Source organism: Lynx rufus, unplaced genomic scaffold, assembly GCF_022079265.1.
Source record: "Lynx rufus isolate CCGP_SWC_20201006 ecotype Redwood Valley unplaced genomic scaffold, mLynRuf1.p SCAF_13, whole genome shotgun sequence".
Lineage (NCBI taxonomy): Eukaryota > Metazoa > Chordata > Mammalia > Carnivora > Felidae > Lynx > Lynx rufus.
Window position 1 is genome coordinate 55,092,245 of NW_025814827.1, and position 19,830 is coordinate 55,112,074.

Genomic DNA, 19,830 nt, shown 5'->3' on the forward strand with positions numbered 1-19,830 from the left:
CAGATGAAAACAAACAGTTGTTCCAGAAGTGCCAGCTGTTCCCGGTACTTAGAACTGAATGGTATGGCCACTCGAGTGTTTTCATAAAGAGACCAGGAGGACGCTTTAGCTACATCTCCTTTAGTGCACAAAATACAGTTTTATGGGCAATTTTATAACATCTTTTTATGGAGACCAATGGCACATTGCCACAGGGTAGTTCAGGAGAAGTAGCTTCACAAGCAGTCATACCACGTTTTACGTGATCATAGCTCTTAATTTAAGTCTAACTTAACCCAAGACTCAAATCCCATTCTCCTATCAACCAACTATGCCCGCCTCCAAAGGTGAGTCCTTTGCCTATGCTGGGTTTGAACTAGATGGTCCCTCAAGTCCAGCTTCAAAGTTCGAGAGGTCGGTAAGTTTTATTACTTTGCTTTTCACAAAAAAGTCAAACTTTCAGTCTCCTTGAATTCATCCTTGGAGGTATCTGTACCTTAAGTTGCTTACATTCATAGGGGTATGTGGAACACATCACTAAAACTTTAAGCCTTGGTAATGTGTCAGAAATTTGGAAAAACCAAAACAAAAAGGGAGAAACTGAGAATAGAAGTGGAAGAGTGCCAAAAATAATCTTAGCTGCTTGAGCATTTTGCTTTAAATCAACCTTTAGTTCTTTAGGACACTTTATTAATGATGGCAGTAATAGTCATTTGCTCTAAATAATTTGTTCTATACGAGCCTGTAGTTTCTTAGGAAATAGTAGTAGCAGCAACAGAAGCTTCAACAGCAAACACTTGGCCCTTCCAACCTACGAAGCCCTGTGTTATGTACAATTACTCTTTGAATGCTCACAATAACTCAAAGAAGTAGATACCATTCCTAACCAATTTACAAATGAAGAAACCATGACTCTGAGGGCTTGAATAACGTGCCTCAAGTGCTGTGAGTAGGAGCAGCAGGTCCAGAATTCAAGCCGGCTCTGGATCTGAGGTTTAACCAACACCCTCTACTGTTTCTGGGCCCCTGAGGTCAGAGACCTCTGACAGTCTGAGAGGTGGCCTCACTCTGGCTACATACTGCACATTAGAGCCCCCCTCCTCTCAAAATACGACGTGGTTGGAGAGAAGATATGGGACTTTCTAAGGAAAGCAGCTCCTTAAGTGCAGAGAATAATAAAGGTTTTAATGATCAATGATTATTACCCACGTAACAATTACCTGGAAAACAATCCTCCAGTTCTCTTGGAAAACTGAAGGTGGTTTCCCCTGTGATGATACACAGTCATTGACTTCTTGGGGAAAACCTGAACAAAGAGATCACCCTAAAAGTCCACAGAGTACGGATTGCAAAGGGGTGGGAAGGCAAACTCTCCCGGGGAACAAAGGAAAGTCCTGGTTCCGCTCTCAAATGTCCATCTTCTGCATAGACCCCAGGTCCCCAGGCTGGCTTCCTCCCGCTTGACATGAAATGCTACATATGGTCTTTGTTCCAATATCTCCTCTTCCTCCCCCCTCCCACATCCCAGCCCTCTCCTGTTTGGAGATGTAGGAGAGGAATGCATTTGAAGCAGTCTAGCACCACTCTAACATATAATCACATGTAATCACACATCCAGGAACAACGTCTCATACTTATAATTACCTTTCTTCAGAGGATCTCAAAGCACTTTTCAGACAGTGATTAATCACCTCTTCTTAGGTATTTTCCTCCTAAGAGCTGAAAAGAGAAACACAACAATTATATGTCTTGCCCTCTAAACTACCACCAACATTTCTTTTGAAACCACACCACATGTATGCACGTGTGGGGACTGAGGGGGCCGGGGAAGAGAGAGGGAGAGGGAGAGAGAGAGAGGTTTCAATGGTGACAAAGCAGTGGAATTCACATCCTGTCCTATGCTCACAGCGGGGGTGGGGCCCATGTCATCTGTATGCCATAAGTGTTAATAATCACGTAAAGTTTTCCTGCACATCATTAATGAAATGGAATCCATTTTCATTTGTGAAATTGCCTGCCTTTTATTCATTTATCTTCTCTAAGCCTCCCATATCCTGACTTAGCAAAACCACCCTTTTCTCATTTCCTAGCCCATTTTGTACTCTTGAAGTGCAGGGCTTCCTTCATAAAGAACTCTGCATTTCCAAATTGGGTGACATTGTTCTTAAAAGTTGGCTACATTCAAAATCAGCAAAATTTGTGTGGCCCTCGACAGTGAACTGCAAACTCATAGTAACTGTCTTAATGAATATGGATGATCTAAGAGGCTAACGTTTTTTTAATGTGTATTTATTTTTGAGAGAGAGAGACAGAGTGTGAGCAGGGGAGGGGCAGAGATACAGAGGGAGACACAGAATCCGAAGCGGGCTCCAGGATCTGAGCTGTCAGCACAGAGCCTGATGTGGGGCTTAACCTCACAGCTGTAACCTGAGCCAAAGTCGGATGCTTAACTGACTGAGCCACCCAGGCGCCCCTAAGAGGCTTTTATGCTAACTCTTACTTAGCTTGCCCTACCTCTTTGGTTTTCTCTCCTATCTGCCAAAAAAAGACCTGGGAGAAACCTGGGAGCCACTGGTGTCTCAATATTCATTCTGGCTTCCTTCTGGGAGCCCCGCCTCCAAACCCCACATGGCCCCAGTGGCTCAGCTTGGCCTGAGCCAGCCATTTCCAGCTGGTCCCTGAGAGGAGTATATCAACAGTGACCAAAGGGGACAGCTCCAGGCTGCAGAAGCCCACACACTGTGAACAGTAATTTCCAGCCTTTCCCAGCACAGAGAGACTGCAGTTGTAGCCTACCAGTCTCAGAATGTGCCTACTGGCCGGGAGTTTCCTAGCTTTTTGGTGGAGGTTTGTCATGTCTCTCTGGGGCCCGAGGATTGGCCTCCTCAGACAACCAAGCATTTGGTTAGTGTGAGGGGTAATCCAAATTATGATTAGAAACACATTACCCAGCTCAAGACTTATGTTTGGCCAGGAACAAAACCACATGCACAAATCCCTTATCACTTTCCAGGAAGAGGCCTCTCTTCAACTGGGATTGGGAACAACAGCCTTTTCTTGAACTTTTAATCTTTTCACATATTTCTAGATCCCTCCTTGGGGCACCAGCCTAGAGGCAGCTTCCAGCCAACCCCAGAGTGTTTGAGCACACTCAGCTGCCAGGGCAGCCAGGGTGTGTGTGCAAAGCATGGTCGTGAGCAATTGGAGGATCCAGAAAGGTAGATTTCGGATTTTCCAATCACTAGCATTTGGAATCAAATACAAAGTGAAATCTTCTCTGGTACAGAATTAAAACTTTTTAAGAATATTTCATTTACCACCCTTAGAAGAAAGTTGGTCAGCAATTTTTACCCACTCCCGGCTATGAGTACCCCCCCATCACTGTCTCTCTCTCTCTCTCTCTCTCTCTCTCTCTCTCTCTCTCCCTCCCTCCCTCCCTCCCTCCCTCTCTCTCTGCCTCTCTGACACACACACACACACACCCATCTTGGCAGCAGCTGTGGCCAGGCAGTATCTTCATCCTGGATGCCTTCTTGATTCCCAACACACAGCTGCCGAGTTGGCCCTCACTCACGCTCTCCAGCTGTTGTTTGCAGAATTAGAAGCTGGACAACTGAGGGACAAGAGGCGAAGCTGAGCTAAGTGAAGGAGGATAAGGATAATATGCCCTTTTCTTGGAATCTCAAAGATCCAAGGACTGTGTTGCAGGGATCAGGACGAGCCATCCCGGCACCAGAGACCATCCCTCCACCTGCTCTCACCCATACAACTGGAAACCCATGCTTTTCTTTAGGTGATTGAGGAAGCGAAACAACTTGCCCTTTCAACTACTATCCCTGTGATGACAGCTCCCACATCTTCATCTTCAGCTCTGACCACATTCTTGATCTCCAGATCTGAACTTCCAGTATCATATCCAGACTCATATCTGGCCAACCCATCACATGCAACATGATCTGTTGTGAAGATCCCCATTCTCAGCTTAGCAGACATCTCGTCTTCAGTTCCCCTACTCAGTGGTGTCCCTCCCTGACCCAGTATACATGGACTTGAAACCTTGGGTTACCTTCAAAACCATCTTCTTCTCTACTCCCCCATCATTCTACCTCTCAGATCTGCCCTCTTATTTTCATTTCTACAGAAATGATTCTCTCACCTAAATTACTGTATTACTCTGCCTCGGTTTTTGTCCTTTACCTAGGTATTTTTTCCTAAATAGCTCAAACTTTGTCCCCTTGCTTCCAAAACATCAATGGTTCTCCTTGACCTATGATGTTCCTGAACGAGCTTTTCGAGGACTGCCATAGCTTACCCACCATCTTTTTTCTTCTCATCTGTCCTCGAATCCCTCCGTATCTTCCAGCCATTACAAATTACCTGTCTCCGCGGGGCATGGCAAACACACCTTGCTGTTGCTCAGGCTACTTCATCAGTATGGGGTCTCTTTCACTCCTTTCTCAATGATTAACACTGAATCTGGGATCAAATGCTGCCTCCTCACCCAGAAAACCTGTTTCTTCTTCATTCCCATGATACTTTTTTTTAGAATAGTTCACATTTCATATATACATCTTATGCCTTAGCCAGTCTATTCCCCTCATTCTTGTTTTTTTTTTTAAGTTTCTTTATTTACTTTGAGAGAGATAGAGAGTGAGACCGTGAATGCACACAATGTGGGGGGGGGGGGGTGGCTCAGAGAGAGAAGGAGACAGAATCCCAAGCAGGCTCTGTGCTGTCATCACAGAGCCCTACATAGGGCTTGATCCCACAAACAGTGAGATCATGACCCGAGCCAGAATCAAGAGTCCAACACTTAACCGACTGAACCACCCAGGCGCCCCTATTCCCCTCATTCTATATACGAGAATACTGAGGCACAGTATCTGCATTTACTATTTACTTGCTTGGGAAACAGTTGTGAATTAAAACCCATTCCTAGAAAGAACAGGCCAACCCAACAAGTGAAACCAAGATAGGATTCATTTGGGGGCAAACTGAAGGGGGGAAATGTATTGAAAAAGGAATATATGAGAAGGGTGCTGGGAATGGGGAAAGGCAAAGGCAGACCACCCCCTTGCTCTGGCAGTGAGGAAAAGGGAGGAGATCCACCCCACCCCACATCTCCAGTTCCCTCAGGGATCCACAGCCTTCACCTATGGAAAGAACCTGATTAAGCAATGTCCCAATGACTGTACTGTAACAGAACAAACTGAACACTGCCTTGGGGTTAAGAGTTAAGAAACCAACCCCTGAAGTGAGCTCACTGAGCCAAGTACACAGAGCCTTTTCCCAGAGATTTCCTTCAATGTAGTAACTCGACACTAAATCTTCCTTTAGTGCTGATCACGTATTTAAACTGCGGTTCTTCTACTTGAAATATTCTTAAAGAAAAAGCCCCAGGGGACTGTTGATGAGAGTAATTACAAAGAAAGCAGGCATCCCAAGCCAAAAGTTTCTTCGAAAACTTAGAAAACTTATCAGCCCTGCTGAAGTGACTAGAAAAGCTTGAAAAATTGAGGAAGGCAATGAATTGTTATTATTTAAATTCATTCAAATCTTGTTTGCGGAGCACCAACCCTATTCACAGAAGCCACTAGATCTACCTGTCACACATCACACAAGCTAGATTGCAGTTATCTTCATCTTAGAAGCAAGGAAGCTGAGGCTCAGGAAGCAGGCATGTGAACTTACTTTGTCTTTTAGCTAGCTTCAATCTGTTCGAGGAGAGCCCGCGGAGAGCCAATTCCATTGTGTCCTCCTCGGTGTCAAAGAATAGTGTGTGTTCAATAAATACTTGCTGAGCCTCAAAATCAAGATTTCCTGCCCTTTTGTGGAAGCCATACATTTGGTAATCTCCATCCTCCCTATCAATTGGGTGTCATCCCCCCTCGTCTTGGAGCTGTCACATGACAGTCAGAAGAACTAGCCCCTCAGACTTGCCCCTCAAAGAGCAGGAAGCTACTCAAGGAGCACCTGCAGCTGCCTCTGAACACCACGCCCTGCTGCCGGACCACGCCTCCCATGGCGCTCCCAGCCAATCAGTGAAGGCGACGGGGATTCGAAGCACGCTGTTCCATGGGGGAGAGGGGTCACTCCTCTGATGTCCAACTTTGGCTGGCCTCCCAGAACTTTCCCCAGGCTGCACCAGAATATATATGATGGTCCTCCCCACCTTCCTTTCTTCCCTTCTTCACTCTAGGATCATACTTGCCTCACAGTCTGATGACCCTCCCAACTTCCCTCCCTAATAAAATCCTGGCACGTTTAATCCTGTCTTGATGTCTGATTCTTGGAGGACTGGGGACTAACACATCCCAGTTTTTGCTCTAATAAATTGTTTATAATCCCCATTCACTTCAGAGTACTTGATGTGCACCTACTGTGTGTTACGAGACTGGTGCTGAACAACAATAGCATTATTCATGCCCTTAAGGAGCTGGTGGATTAATTAAATAATTACAAAAATTTAAAGCGGGGGGGGGGGAGCTATGATAAGATTTAATAGGGGGAACCTGACCTAATCTATAGGATTGTGAGAGAATCCCCTAAAGAAGAGTGATTTCAGATGAGATCTGAAGGATGAGGAGGAGTTAAGAGGGCAAACATGTGGAGTATTTCAGGCTGATGGAACAGAAGGTGCAAAGGCTCTGAGACGGGAGGAAGCTCAACAAACAAAAAGGACACAAAGGCAGAGAATGCAAAGCAATGAAACTGGGGAGGAAGGCAGGGCCCATTTCAGAAGGCCTTGTGGGCCATCTTGGGAATTAGGAAGATTATTTATTTTTCTACCGTGTGGTTCTTTGAAAGCAAGTACTGTGTAATGGCCCTCTTTCCTAGGTCCAGTATAATACCCGGCACAAAGTAAATGCTCACTAAATATCTGTCGGATCAAAGTAATAGAAATCAATAAGGAAATAACTTAATTTTTGCATTATTATACCAACATCAAGGATGTAGCAGATTAGCCCAAAGTATCAACCAGGGAGAAGGTTCTGTATGCTGCTGACTGATTAAACTAATGATAATAATGACGATGATCATTCTTGGGCATTGAATTAATCCTTGAAGATGTGCATGCAGAGAGACACCACAGCAGTGGGCACTATGGTGAGTAGGAATGTGCTGGGGATCAGAACGCCTGGCTCAAATACTGGCATTCCCACCTCCTACCTGAGTGGCCTTGAGCAAGTTACCTAACATCACCACGTTTCAGTGTCCTCATGTGTAAGGCAGAGCTGATCACTCTACCTCCACTGGAGCGCTGGCAGGAAGACTGTGGGAAATCACTGTGTAAAGCACCCTTAGCAAGCTGCCTGGGGCATGGCATGTGTTCAATAAATGGTACCAATTGCTAGTATTCTAACATGGTTCTCTCTCTGCCAAGATAAGAAAACATTAGCAGGGAGATTTCCCAAACCAGGGTGAATTGTCGTAAACCATATGTCATCAGAACTGCGTGGGATCACTTATGATGCAAGAGGCCAGCTTTGGGGACCAGCCGAGTGGGTTGAAAACCCTCAGGCCTGGCCAAGAGACCATGCCCAGACATGCACTTTACACACTTGGATTCCAAAACCCACACTAGTGCTTAAATATAGATCTGAACATCAGACCAGACAGTGAACCACTCATATGCAGATATATGTAGTACCCTAACTTGGCGGGCAGCAGCTGGGGAAAGGACATGCTGCTTATAGGTGTTCTGTCCCGGAGGACAGAGGCTGTGCCTTTTGGCTTCGTTTCCGAACAGCAAAATGCAGCACCATGCGCAGATCTAGCTTAGCTCCTGCCTTTTGGATTTGTTTTTCTATGTTGGACATTGCAGTTAGAGCCAAGCTTAGGAGAAAATGCCTACGGAATCAAAAAGGATGAAAGGGAAAAACACCTGGCTCCCTCCCCAAGCACTGTCCCAGCTGGCTCTGGCTGCCTTGGAATGGGGCAGGGTGGCTGGGATGTAATTGCCCAGGCAGAGATATGAGGTATGCGGGCTACGTGCGCAAAAGCACACGCCGCCAGATCGGGAGGGACTCCACTTAGTGAGTGCCCATCTGATAACAACCTGAACCCTTAAGATGCCAGCTGCCAGCCAAGCTGGACGTGTCCGTACAGTGGCATCCAGAGGTCCAGGAGACACAACAAAGGGCCTGTTATTGACTCAGTCCTGTGTTAGCATGTCACCCTCATCAAAACAAGCCTTGGGCCGGGCTAGCAGAGAGGCTGTATCCAGGAATTCCAGGCTCTAGAACGGAGACTGTCCAATTCTAATGGGCACTCCGATGGGAATTTCAATGTCAGTGGTCAAACATGACCTCATTAGGATTTGGCACTTGGGTCCCTATCTCCCTCAGAGTTTTCTTTTCTACGCCTCCCATTGTTACCAGGCCCCATGAGTGCTGGCTGTCTTGGTGCCCTTTCTTTAAATATTTTTTTTTTCAACGTTTATTTATTTTTGGGACAGAGAGAGACAGAGCATGAACGGGGGAGGGGCAGAGAGAGAGGGAGACACAGAATCGGAAACAGGCTCCAGGCTCTGAGCCATCAGCCCAGAGCCCGACGCGGGGCTCGAACTCCCGGACCGTGAGATCGTGACCTGGCTGAAGTCGGACGCCCAACCGACTGCGCCACCCAGGCGCCCCATTGGTGCCCTTTCTTTAGGGCACAGCATCCATCAAGGCCTGAAACATTCCTTCTCCCCATTTCACTAGGACATAATAATATTCACTATGGCCAACACATGTTTACTACTTACATTGACCACTTACTGCTCTAAGTGCTTGACATAAATCTTAACTCATTTGCCTATCGCAGCAACCCTGTGAGCTGTGCACAAGTATCTTCCCACTTGACAGATGAGTAAACTGAGGCACCCAGAGATTAAATAATTTGCCCAAACTCACGTAGCTAGTAAAGTGGCAGAGCCAGGAAGCAAGTCCAGGTACTTTGCATCCAGAGTCCATGGTCTTATATATCATGTTATACTTCCTCCCTATCTGACCAATTTCTTACTGATTAAAAAACTTTAAAGGCATCATATTCCTAGGGCTGTTTTTCCAGAATGAAAAATTATAGGGGCTCCTGGGTGGGTCAGTCGGTTAACCGTCTGACTTCGGCTCAGGTCATGATCTCATGGTTCGTGGGTTCAAGTCCCACATCGGGCTCTGTGCTGATATCTCACAGCCTGGAGCCTGCTTCAGATTCTGTGTCTCCCTCTCTGCCCCTCTCCCACTCATGCTCTGTCTCTTTCTCTCTCAAAAATAAATGAACATTAAAAAAAATAATAAAAAAAAACTATAGTACAGAGCTAGGACTTCCTATTTTGGGTATAGCAGAATGGGGGAATGTTTATAAATGAAGAGAGGCTAGGAAGGAAGCTGTACTGCTTAAGAACTTGATTAATATTAATCATAATATTAATATTGAGAACTCTGGTATTTTTAGCCAAGTGAGTACTTGGGCAAAGCATCTCTCTGGGCACAAGTTCTGCCTTGGAGTTCCTTGTTTAAGAGAGAAATACTTAGCCCAGTTGGGTGCATGGTTAGGAAAAGGAGTTACTGACTGCTGGCTTGTTTATGGCACTGCCTCCCCACAGGGAGAAATCACAATCTTGCAAATCTAAGCTTCACATTTAAATTGGTAAACCATTCCCAGGAATTCATCCCAGAAGGAACTCCTTGCAGCCATGGAAAGGAAGGAAGAGAGGGAACATTACTAAGCACTTACTCAGCTAGGATTTAATGCTCACAGAAAGTGTAGGACGTAGTGGTTATTTTCCCCATCTTGTGGCCCAGAGATCTTATCTATTCATCCAACGTTAAGTCCAGAATGCAAACCCCATTCCAAAGGAGGGAAGGACTCTGTGCCAGTTCAAGCCCTACTCTTCCAGGAACCTTCCCTGAGTCCTCAAACCCACATCAGCCCCTCTTGCTTGAAACACCTGTATAACTTGTAATCTTTGCCACAATCTAATATTTTCTTACATTGTTTCATACTGGACCAGTCTTGTTAGCCAAACAGATTATACATTTTCAGGGGCAATGGATGTGGGTTGAATTTTATTTCAGGCCATCCCCGACTATTTCAGGGCAGGAAACTGGGAGAAGTAAAGACCTAGAACCACAGCCTGGTCTCCCTGATCGAGGGAGTCAGTCACTTCCGCCCCAGAAGGGGCCAGCCTGGCTTTACAAATTACTATAGCATCGTCTGGTAGCTGGTAACAGCCTTCATGTTACTCTTGTCCTTTAAAACTCTTTGCAGTTGGGTCCAGACCTTGCGAAGCATCCCTGAATGTAAGTAACTATGACCACACTGTCACTGACTTGGATTTGGCACAGGAGAAAATGTAGCCGAGTTTTCCAGCTTGCTTCTGCTTTACGATGCAGCCCACCATGCTGCAGGCCCCTCTTTCTGGCGTACCACCAACCAACATGAGACTAAGGTCTAATCTCAACGTTTCCTGAGACCCAACACTTCGGACTAGAAATAATGCATTGCCACACAGCAGGCACACTCAGACATGTCTGCGTCATCACCAAGGCAAAGCTAACATATATTTCAGGAGAATTTACAAGGCAGAAAGCACCCTCTAATTTAACAAAAAAACAAGAGGGCTGGGTGTTTCCTTTCTTTCCCAAAGCTAAGACACAAAAGCTTTTCTCACATTAAAGAGCCGGAACCCACCCAACCTGATTCTCTCCTCTCAGTCAAGGAGCACATCATTGTCAGCAACAGTGACAGAAGGCATACTGAGTCATGTAAGAGAGGCAACGAGACAAAGGTATCATCTTCATCCTACCACCTCTCCAGGATATGGGATAGCAAAGGGGTTGTCGGTTGACTGCTTCAAAGGCCAGCAGGTCAATAGTCTATTTCATGTCCCCTGGGAAACTGAGTATCACCTCATACCATGATTAACTACAAAAACAGAGCAGGGACCAGCACAGACAGCTCTAAAATATGATGGTAAAGACTCCCCATTTTAAGATAGATAATGAAGCCATTTTACACTTAGCCCTTTTCTGATCCCACCTCTTTTCATTAAAGCTTTTCTGTCCCTCTCTGTCTTCTTTGGGGACGATTCCTCCAGTCAGTGATTCCACAAGAATATGTCAGTGTATCTGCATGTATTACAGGGCAATGATTGACAGCCTCTCTCCTCCTCCTCCTGGGTTATATAAGCATCTTAAACGTAGGGAATTCTCTTGAGTGGGACTCACAATTTCAGCTCATTCCAGACTGCTGAGTGGTGAGCTCTGGTTCCCCTCAAATCCTTATTTCTCAGCTGCTTCCTCCACCTGCCCCTAAAGTCCATGATAAAGGACATTTGATAAGTCAGGAGTTCCAGGTGATAACCACAGCTTTTCCTGTCCCTCCTCTTATTGCGGTCCCCTCCAATTTTGTCTCAACTGTGGCTGTTCTTGGTGTAATGCTTCCCAGGGATGTGTGTGTAGCTTGGTCAAGGAGAAGGAACTACAGACAGAGGGAGACTCCTTGTCCTCCTCTTCCCTGGCACTGTCCACATCTCTCCCTAGCTCATCCACCACGTCTTTGGAAGAAAGCTGTCCGGAACTGCCTTCCGGAGGCCATGGAACTAGCTCAGTTGTTCTCAAATGATCTGTAGTGAAGAGCCAGTTCATTTTCTTTGTAATTTCCAAACCATGATGAACTACAACTTTTGTAAAATAAAAATAAATTGCTAAAAAAGAGTTTAAAGTAAAAGGCATGCAAAATATAAGCCCAACTTTTTTTATTAGATCCAACAGTTATAAAATTATGCTAGCATGTTCCTATAAAAGTTTCTAAACACTTGCTCTCAACTTCTTACCTTGTTCCCAGACCAGCACAGGTGTGAGTAGCCCTGCTCTAACTTGAGGGCTTTGCTACTCAACCACCTAAACCCTGAACCTCTTATCTATGCAAGGTGAGAGAAGAGCCAACATCTCAGCAGGTTATTGACATCCCACATCTGTATATTCCACGGTCTTATTCCCAATTCTTCCTTAGGTTCTAGAAATATCTCTAACATTAGAATAATGCTGACTTCCTCAGGAGATCTGTCTGCACTTCTTACTACTAATTTAGACCTTACCTAATCCTAAGGCACCTTGGAGAGCGATGAAGGAAATGTAGGAGAAGGAACAGGCAAACACTGGCAGGTCACTGTCTCAGGCCATCCTGTGTAGAACAAACCAATGGGTATTTTGAAGAGCATCTTCAAAACATGTGAAAGGTCTGAGAATGGTTATCATTGGGTCTGGGAAGTCATGGCCCACCCAGGCTTGCAGTAATGCCAGTGCCAGCTACACAAACAGTGGCTGTTTGTTCCAAAACCTGTCACTGGAGCTATGGTGGGGAGGGGGGGAGAGGGGGGGCAGTCCCTAAATGGCTACAGACAGGAGAAGAGGGCAACCTTCTTTATAGCATTCTGGAGGGGCTGAGAATCACGTGGAAGGCAACAATGACCCAGTTTAAATACTTTCTTTACTTCCAGAAGAAGCAAAGAACTGTCAGTGTCCATCATAACAAAGGACTGACTGCACGTTAGGAACAAAATTGGGTATGATCCCCTTTTAGTAGGAGGAAGCTGGAAAGTGAGAGGTAGGAAATATAAGGTGGGGCAGAGGACTCCATTTCTTTGAAACAATTTTAAAAACACCTCTATTGGTGTATAAATGGCATCCAGTAAAATTTGCGTATTTACAATGTACAACTCGACAAGCTGTGACATACACACACACTTGTGAAGTCATTACCACAGTCATAATAATGAGTATACCCATCACATCCCAAAGTTTTCCGGTGTCCTTTTATAAAAAATCCCTGCCTCCTACTTATTCGCATCCCACCTACAAGGCAACCACTATCCATCACTAGAAATTAGTTTGCGTTTTCTAGAATTTTATAGAAGTGTAATCATACAGTATACACTGATGTTTGCTCTGATTTCTTTCACCAGCAAAATTATTTTGAGATTCATTAAGGTTGTTGTATCTACCACTTTGTTCATTCTTTTTTACTGTCTAGTAGTCTTCCATCAAGAAACAATTCTATGTCGCAAGCAAGGTTAGCCCATGACCAAGATTTTGAGGTGTTAAAGAAAATTTATGAAGATTTGGGCTTTCCCTTAAAGTGGAGCTTGCTGCTCCTATCTTGGGAAATAAACCACTTTTGCTTCAAAATTAAGGAGAATAACAAAAGAAAAATCAGGCATTTGAGATTCTTACATGATAAAAAGGATTTTGTAATATACACGGTCTGTGGACTATGAGAAGTAAGAAGAAAGAACCTGAGACACCAGGGACCATTATTCCTATCCAAGATAATTCTCAGCCTTCTTGACTTTCAGTATTTGATTCAGTTTGTTTTTTCCCTGGTGGTAGGAAATGTTCTGGAGAGAATGTCCTCATCACAGTTGTGGCTTTGCTTTTGGAGTCACCAAAAAGGAAGACTATTCTGCAATCACAATTAGAGTTACCCATTCATTCACCCACTGTACATTTCTTAGGTGTCTTCTGTATGCTGGGCATCATACTGGTGATATAGAGACATGCAAAAGACTTAAGAAAGACTTGGTTGCTGATTTCACAGAGTTGTACAGTGTGCAGGCTTCATGGATGATTATTTTATGACAGATTCCTTCACAACAAACAAGAGATCAGAGATGGCAAACGGGTCAACATCATGGGTGGGGTCAAGCTCTTACCATCATGGAGACTAGAAGACAGGATTGAATGTGGGGACACCTGGGTGGTTCAGTCAAGCGTCTGACTCTTGATCTCAGCTCAGGTCTTAATCTCAGGGTCATGAGTTCAAGCCCTGCAGGGGGCTCCATCCTGGGCATGAAGCCTACTTAAGAAAGAAAAAAAAATAAGGATTGAACATGGATGTGGTGGCAGAGGAAGAGTTCTGGTTCATAGACTATCAGGAAGTACAGTGTCCCATTGGCAGTGACAGAGAATTCAACCCCAGCTCCCCCATATGGGGTAGTGGGGAAGATAGGAAGATGTAGGGGATATAAGGAGCATGTTTCCTGTCCCCTCAAAATAGCCGTGGACATGAACATTGTTGTTTGCCCAACCAAAAAGGAGAGGAACCTATTTTTCTAAATAAGTAACAGTGTTCTAACAGAAGGTTTCATAAAAAAGCAGACTAGTATTTGCTCCCAATCCTTCTCCCATAGAGTTATACTAAAAGAACACAAGTGGAAAATAGCGGGATACAAAATTGAATAAGATGATGATTACAACAAATCAAATAACCAACCTATTCCTTGGAAGGGAGGGCTAGGGTGGGGAATGTCCAAAGAAAACACCAGAAAAGTTAAAAAAACACTTGTTTGTGCCTTCAAATTTTCTTTAGTGAGTATTGTGCCATTGAATTTTTGAAGAACTACTTTGAAACACACTCTTCATGGAAAGTCATGGATTCTCAGCCAAGGGAAACCAAAGTCAGTAGTCTGAATATGCCTGCAGTCTGGAAAAAGGCCTGGCCATGGAGGGACTTCAGGGAATCCAGTGACAGAGGAAGGGTGAGACCTTTCAGAAGGGTCTCTCTGCCAGCTGAAGGCTCCAAGGTAGTAGAGAGTGAAGAAGGGGAGCAATTGGAAGTGGGGACTGGAGTACAACTAGAGAGCCCCACAGAGGCAGGCATGAGCATATAGACAGTGTCAGAAGGGCCAGGACCAACGAGGCCAGGACCTGAGTGGGTGACCATGGAAAAAGTAACTTCATTGAGCCTCAAGATCCTTGCCTACAAAATGAAAAAGCTGAGGCACCTGGGTGGCTCTGTCAGTTGAGCGTCTGAGTCTTGGTTTCGGCTCAGGTCATGATCTCACAGTTCATGGGTTTGAGCTCCATGTCAGGCTCTGCACTGACAGCACAAAATCTGCTTGAGATTCTCTCTCTCTCTGCTCCTCTCCCTCTCTCTCTCACACACACACACACACACACACTCTCTCAAAATAAATAAATAAACTTTAAAAACAATGAAGAAGCAAAACCGGATAGTCTCTAACTTCCCTTCTAACTCTAAACATGTAGGAATCTGAACTGTAAGATTCATTTCAACACTTATCCATTGAAGACCCTGACTGTATATGAAGCACTGTGGGTCAACAAGCGCAACCATCCTCTTTGAGTTAGTTCACATCCATCAAAAACAATTAAACGCTTGTTACTAAGTGTACAGTGATGTATATTTTCTAGAAAAGGAGTTGAACAAAAGCAGTCACTGATTACAAAGCCTAAGACAGCCAATCCACCTCCTTTACAACGTGACAGTCCAACTGGTTAGGGACACAGAAAAAGGGATTTTCCAGGAGTCATAGAATGGAAATTGACCCATACCTCAATGGGGAGATGCCAAGGCATTAAGAACATGCCAGCTGCCCTTATGGGCACTGCTATTGGAAGAGGTGGTCCCAACATACTCCCAAAACTATCTCCACTTACCACTCTTGACCAAAGTTAGACATAAGTTGTTGTCTGTTGGTGAGGAATGTGAAAACTCACGCACAGATGGGTGGAGCAGGAAACGGAGGGAAGGTCAGAGAGAAAACAAAGGGGTTTCCTGTGATGAGTCACTGCCTTCTGGGAAACGATTTCAGAAGCCACCACAATATCCCCAGCACCTGTCCAAGGCTTGTATGCTTTACTGAAATAAAATGTGGCAAACGAAGCACCGGACCACATCTGAGAGCTGACAGGCCACATACAGGGCAGAAATCTGGGAAAGAGCCAGGCCAGCCACATGTGACAATTTGCACATCGCCAGCCAGAGTCTCCAAGTGGGGAGACTGTGGGTGGGCTGAAGATACTCAGTTCGAGTTCCCCTTTTCTTTAAATTGAGCAAACTTTATGCCATTCTTTCCTCTGATAGAAGGAAAGTCACAGCTTGGATTTTCAGATAAAGATTTTTCTTCTATTTTTTCCTACTGCCCTGTGATTAAGGTCAATGCAAATCAAAGTTTCCAAGTGTAAAAAGCTTGCTGAATTTCAAAAGAAAACAAATTTGACCCTAATTCTGGGAACAGGAATTGATGGGCTCCACGTGGGATGAATTCCTTTTCTTGGTTTGAGTTGAAAACAAAATCAACATTTATTTCCTCATCCATTAAAAGGGTGAACTTTATATGCAGTAAGGTAAAAAGCATATAAGCAGTCTCGGGCCACTGCTGGATAGTATATACAATAAAACCAAGAGGGTAAACCAAGACATAAGAAGACACAGGAGTCAGAACTAGGAGATCCAAATCAGGAGAGAGGAGGGAAGTCCAAGGTAATGGTGAGGAAAATACGTAGCAGTTCTGGAGAGCCACCAGCCCCGACAGGGGAAGGGAGACAGGAGCCTCTAGAAGGCTTCTCTCTTGAGAAAAATAATAATAGATCAAGATGTGATTAACAGTTATGTGGGAGAGCTCTGTATAGAAAACAAAGCAAGTAAACCAAGCAAATTAAAACACAAATAAGTCAAGTATTAACTCCAGGGGCAAAGAATTACATAAAATAGGAAGAACAATCCCAGTACCCTATAAGGCTCAGCCTTAATCATATTTACATGCCTGTAGAAATGTGATCACTGAATGTTCATTTAATCCATATTACCAGTATTATGACCATATTTGGAGAAAGGGAGGAAAGGAAGAGTAAGAGACAAGGGGGACACAAAAGTAAGAAACCAAACCATCATACAGAGAGGAAGTCAATGCATAATATCTAAACCTGAAAAACTGACAAGCAGCAGTATAAGCTTGTTATTTAGAAAGTTTTAAGATTTAGAAGTAGTTGCCTCTGAGATGGAATCAAGTATGGGGTAGGATGGGCATGGAAAACATTTCTTGATTTAAGAGTTGTATTGTTTTGACTTTTTTATTACATACATACATTGCTTTGGTCAAAAAAAATTTTTAAGAGTTTACTCTAAAGGCTCTTTTCTACCCTCTCTCTGGACCAATGCAAAAACAAAAAAAAAAGAAAAGAAAAGAAAGAAAGAAAACAAGGAGAAAAAAGTATGTTACAAAAATTGTGAGTTGTATGAGACCATACTGATAATGATATATATTGTATGCATAGAAAAGAATGCAAAATGGGGGCACCTGGGTGGCTCAGTCAGTTAGGCATCTGACTCTTGGTTTTGGCTCAGGTCATGATCTCAGAGTTCATGAGTTCAAGCCCAGCATTGGGCTCTGCATTGACAGTGCAGAGCCTGCTTGGGATTCTCTCTCTTCATCTCTGCTCCTCCCCCACTCGTTTTTTTTCTCTTTCTGTCTCTCAAAATAAATAAACAAAAACTTTACATTTTTTAAATTGTATTAATGTTTATTTTTAAAAGAGATAGAGAAAGAGAGACAGAACACGAGTGGGGGAGAGGCAGAGAGAGGAGACAGAATCCAAAGCAAGCTCCAGGCTCCGAAGCTATCAGCGTAGAGCCCAATGCAGGGCTCAAACTTGTGAACCGTGGGATCACGACCTGAGCCAAAATCGGACCCTTAACTGATTGAGCCACCCAGGCACCACAGTAAACAAAAAATTAAAAAAAAAAAAAAGAGTAAAGATAGAAAAGAATGCAAAATGACATACACCAAGGGGTTCATAGTGATCATCTCTAAGTGGCAGAATTATAATTTTTTCTTTTCAAATTTTATTTTCTTGATCTATATTTTATTCCATATTAATATATTTAATAACATTTAACAAGGATCATATACTGCCTCCATAAAGAAGAAAAACGAATAAAGCCTTTAAAAAGAGAAGGAAAAGAAGAAGAATGGAAGAAAGGCGTAGGAGGAGTGGGTTCAGGTTCAGAAATCAGGCCCTGCCTCTTCCTAGGTTTTTTATTTTAGGCACGTTTTTGTCCTTTTGGGACTTTAGATTCGTCAGTCAGAAAATGGGGATACTGTTGTCTACGTTGTCTCCCTAGAGAGGTTACTACAATAGTTGTGCAAACCCGCCCAGTTATGAAGCATGTTATTAAACACAGTAGATGTGGTAAGGGCCATGGGAAAAACATGCAAAATGAGGGCCCCTTTGTACTTCATACAATCCTTGATGGCATCACTGCCCTTCTTCCCTAGAGATGCTCACTCACTCAGAGCTTCCTCACCCCACCTCAGGGAAATCCCTTGGCAGCTCCTCCCTGAGAGAGCTGGCTGGAGGATGAAATTCAAGAACACCTGCTTTGGGTCTCTCCCCATTTCTTTACTTTCAGGGGCAGCCTTGCTAAAACAGATCTTCTATCCCCACCCTTATTCAGAAACCTCCCATTTTCCAGGATACACCGACTGGCCCCTCATTCCCCACTAGGCCCATTCCCCAAACTGCTCCTGTTCCCGCTCCCACCTGAACCTATCCCAGCTGGATGCGCCATATTGGCATTTTGCACAGGTTCCTCAGAGGAACAAAAGGGTGTTCCTCCTAAGACCTCCACCAGGATAAGACATCTTAATCCTGAGGATATTCCCCTGAGAACTGGGTTGCTTTGAAAGGCCCAGGATTCAGGCCCAGATTCCAGAAGAGACTTCAAAGTCTACAGGGAGAAGGTGAGTATATTTAAAAACTAATTTCTATCCAAAGCCTTGGAAGTCAGGCAGTAGCCCTCCAGGTAAATTGTAAAACCTGAACCACCAACCCATGCTCTGCCTTGATGTTGACCATCAAGAGTAAAGATAGTGAAACAATTTACCCTGCATGAGATACCAAGAAATGCTCTAAATAGAATCCTGAACTAGGAGTTGTCAAAGGATCCAATCCTCAGTCTCATCTGTACCTCTGACTAGGCATGAGATCTTGGTGAGTCATTAACCTCTTAGAGTCTGTTTCCTTATCTATAAAATGAGACAGTGACCATGCTGGTTTCGTGCTTAAGCCACAATCCTCTCCTAAATGTGAGTCCACAGCTTCTACCATCTTTGGTTCCTTTGTTGTTTCCAGCGCTGCCTCTTACCCTGTGGTCTACCCTCGCATTTTGCTTTCCCTGCTGTCTTTGTATCTCTTAGCCCTTTTGCCCAGTCTCCAGGGTGCAGATCAATACGCCCTTGAGCTAAAAGGGAGCAAAGCTGCCTCTACCTCCCCAGGGCTCTCAGACATCAAGGCTCTTGGCTTCCCCCATGGGATCCTGCCTTAGCCAGCTGTCCTCTAAGGGCAGGCTACCTGGAAGTAAGAGCTACTGAACACGTGGAGGGACAAGACACCTAGGAGCTGCTACGGGACCCTTGATAGAATAATGAGTTTTTTTTTTTTTTTTTTTTTTTGGTAATCTCAAGGCCCTCTCTTTACACAGAAAAGATTTCAGAGAGCTACTTTGATTTCTTAAATTTAATCCTCAATCTGCTAAAGTTACAAACTTAAAAATCTACATCTTGGAGCACCTGGGTAGCTCAGTCAGTTAAGTGTCCAACTTTGGCTCAGGTCATGATCTCACAGTTCATGGGTTCAAGTCGTGCATCGGTCTCTGTGCTGACAGCTCAGAGCCTGGAGCCTGCTTCAGATTCTGTGTCTCCCTCTCTCTCCGCCCCTCCCTCACTTGTGCTATCTGTCTGTCTGTCTGTCTCTCTCTCTCTCTCTCTCTCTCTCAAAAATAAACATTAAAAAAATGTTTTTTAAATCTTGATCTTCCTTAAACTTTTAAGTTCAATTTAGAGATATTATTAATCTTCATAAACGTAGCAAATGTTAATCACATTTAAGAGATTTTTAAATTAATGTTTGATTCCATTTACAGATTCAGTTTATGAACCTCACTCATTTTAAACCATGTGTATGTTTATAATATTTAATATATAAATAATACATAACATGTTATAATTTAAATATTAAATTATAAAATATACTTAATACATGAATATTAATACGTAAGAGA

The 19,830-nt window shown here is 44.0% G+C and overlaps 1 long non-coding RNA gene across 8 annotated transcripts in view; it reads right to left on the reverse strand.

The window, feature by feature from the left end:
- The window catches only part of LOC124508893 (uncharacterized), a 68,961-nt gene extending 55,177 nt beyond the window's left edge, over positions 1 to 13,784 (reverse strand). For all 8 annotated transcript variants that reach the window (XR_006961325.1, XR_006961329.1, XR_006961327.1 and 5 more), the window contains exons 1-3: positions 13,679 to 13,784; positions 12,065 to 12,150; positions 1,624 to 1,698 (exon numbers count right to left, since the gene is read on the reverse strand). This is a non-coding gene — a long non-coding RNA (uncharacterized LOC124508893). The remainder of the gene's footprint in view (positions 1 to 1,623; positions 1,699 to 12,064; positions 12,151 to 13,678) is intronic.
- Positions 13,785 to 19,830: the final 6,046 nt, after the last annotated feature.